The sequence below is a fragment of the Podarcis muralis genome, chromosome 13, assembly GCF_964188315.1.
Source record: "Podarcis muralis chromosome 13, rPodMur119.hap1.1, whole genome shotgun sequence".
NCBI classification, from domain to species: domain Eukaryota; kingdom Metazoa; phylum Chordata; class Lepidosauria; order Squamata; family Lacertidae; genus Podarcis; species Podarcis muralis.
The window spans coordinates 4,910,902-4,913,558 of record NC_135667.1 but is presented as its reverse complement, the minus strand read 5'-3'; the positions used below and the strand labels follow the sequence as shown (position 1 = coordinate 4,913,558).

General features: G+C 51.9%; 1 long non-coding RNA gene across 1 annotated transcript; it reads left to right on the top strand.

The window, feature by feature from the left end:
• LOC144325048 (uncharacterized) lies at positions 1–1,721 on the top strand. Its single transcript, XR_013390331.1, has 2 exons — positions 1–138; positions 1,661–1,721. It is a non-coding gene; the product is annotated as an uncharacterized LOC144325048 (long non-coding RNA).
• The last annotated feature ends 936 nt before the right edge of the window (positions 1,722–2,657 follow it).

The window sequence follows — 2,657 nt, the reverse complement described above, 5'->3', positions numbered from 1 at the left end:
GGCTGAACACACGGGCAAATCACGGCAACGAGGCTGTTGGGGACACGGCACAAAACCTCCGGAGGCATGCACGACAAATTGGACGTGGAGAGGGCGCGTACTAATAATATGCCCAGAAAATAGGCTGTTCTGACACAGGTAAGCTCAGGGAAAGTTACAACGCACCCAAGATGCACTCCATGCTGAAATTATTCCCTAGGCGTACCGCCGTCTACAGCCAACGGCCGATTTACGCACATCCAATTAGCGCACGACCGCGCATGCGCATAGCACCGCATCCTGGAAGTGGCTGGGAAAAGGCTCTCCACCGTCATGGGGTCAGGAACGTAACCCCAGTGCAAAATGGTTGTTGCCTATATATCTAGGGCTGGGCCATATCTGGTTTTCAACACTGCAATGTATCACCAGCTAAACATTATGATATACCGATATATCGCGATGTCTGAAGTACAGTGGTACCTCGCCAGACGAATGCCTCGCAAGACGGAAAACTCGCTAGACGAAAGGGTTTTTGGTTTTTTGAGTTGCTTCGCAAGACGATTTTTCCTATGGGCTTGCTTCGCAAGACGGAAACGTCTTGCAAGTTTGTTTCCTTTTTATTAACACCGTTAATACAGTTGCGACTTGACTTCGAGGAGCAACTCATAGAACGCGTTGTGGTAGCCTTTTTTGAGGTTTTTAAAGACTTTGGTGATTTTTGAAGCTTTTCCAAAACTTTCCCGACACCGTGCTTCGCAAGACGAAAAAAATCGCGGAACGAATTAATTTCGTCTTGCGAGGCACCACTGTAAGGATGGAGCAATGCTGAGAGCCGCTGGCTAGCTTCATGTTTCTTCCCACACTGTGATTTTTGCACAGCACACACACATCGTGATTCGCAATATATCGCCATTATTATGAAAATTACGATATGGACTTGAAACCGGTTTTGGGCGATATTACAGCCCTGCTGTATACAAATATGATTATATGCTACATAGAGAAATCCGGAAGCATTTCTGTTTCCAGCTGTGGAGGCTGAGATCAGACACCACACCGACTAAAAGTTAAGATCCCAGCCGAAAAGGCACAGGGGTCTAAAGCCCTTCGCTCGCCCTGCACACACAACTTTGCAGAGCCATTCCGAATTGGGGAATCTGTGCTAACTGCCTCGAGAGTTCACCGATGGCCTACTTCCACACTCCTTGCACGCTCACACTCTTGCCAGATCCGTATCACCAGCAATGACATGCGTGCTGCATTTTCTCACCCTCGTGAGCTCAGCTCCGGCACAGGACACCAGCACCCCGGCCCCCAACATACGCCTTTCTGCTCCCCACTCAGGTTGAACCGCAAGTCTGTAAGGCCAGGCATACACACCTTCCAATACTGAGATCCAGGTTCTGGGCCGCTTTGCCACCCAGAGCACCCTGGTCTTCACCATCTTGACTGGCTGACCACCCCCAAGGTGAAAAAGTAGCTGCAACAGCAAAGGAATCCCAGAGGACTCTGTTTGTTGACAATTCCAAATTCCAGTTCTGTTAGCTCCTGTTAGGATGACTCGTGGGCTGCTTCTAGTTTATTTGTGTTTTCGGTTGCCTAGATTATTTTGGGGCATTGTGTGTGAGTGTGTGTGTGTGGTGTCATAATGCTGTTAAGACATGTTTTTTCTTTCTTTCAGACAGCAGAGAATGTGGAACATGCATTCCTAAATAAAATAAAACGAACAAGGAAGGATTCAACAGGCATGCAAATCTGTACACACACACACACACACACACACACACACACACACACACACACCCCAGGGCCAAATGACATGTGTTTGTGCGTGTTCAGAAACCCATGACCCCCCACACGTGTGGCTACACACGCCTGTTTCCAAACATGTGCAGCCCATGTTGCTGGCACACACACAATCTCCATGTGCGCCCAAACACCGGGAGCTTTCTACATGATCTCGCCATGCCCCCGGGCCGTACGAAAACTTTGTGCGCCTGCGTGCTTGCATTCTGGTGTGAACCAGCTGGTGACGCCAAACGCACACTCGGTCTGTTGCTCACACCACTGTGACACACTGCCCCACATCTCCTCACGCCCAGCGACATCCATGCGCCCTGCTGATTTGCACACAAGCAAGCATGTTCCTCTCTGCCCTGCTACTGCCAACCCTCACAAACTCCACGCTGCTTCTGTGGGGATTTCGGGACTGAGCTGTGACGCAACTGTGAGCGAGCCAAGAGGAAGCGATGGGGGCAAGTCCTGGCAGGGCAGCTGGCGTAGGAGGGTGAGGCTAGCCCGTCTGGGGACTCACCCAGCCTCCAGCTACTACACCCTCCCTCCCTCCCTCCCTCGGACAGCAGAAGCGTCCAGTTCCCACCCAGTCTGGCCAGGGTGCCAACGCGCACACCCCTCGCCGCTCCAGGGCCTGCGCATGTGTGGGTGTTAACGGCAGCTACTAGGCTGAAGATTTCTCCCAGCGAGGAGGCCAAGGCAGCTGCAACTTCAGAGAAGCATTATATCGCCCCCCCCGCAAAACCATTCCTCGCTCTAAAAGCCCGCGTTGCATTATGGGGGAAATCGACAGGGATGTCACTGGGGACCGTCCACCCAGGGAGGAAGTGAGGCAGCTCGTGTGAGTGGAGGAAGTGGGGGGAGGGACAGGAAATGCACCCCAA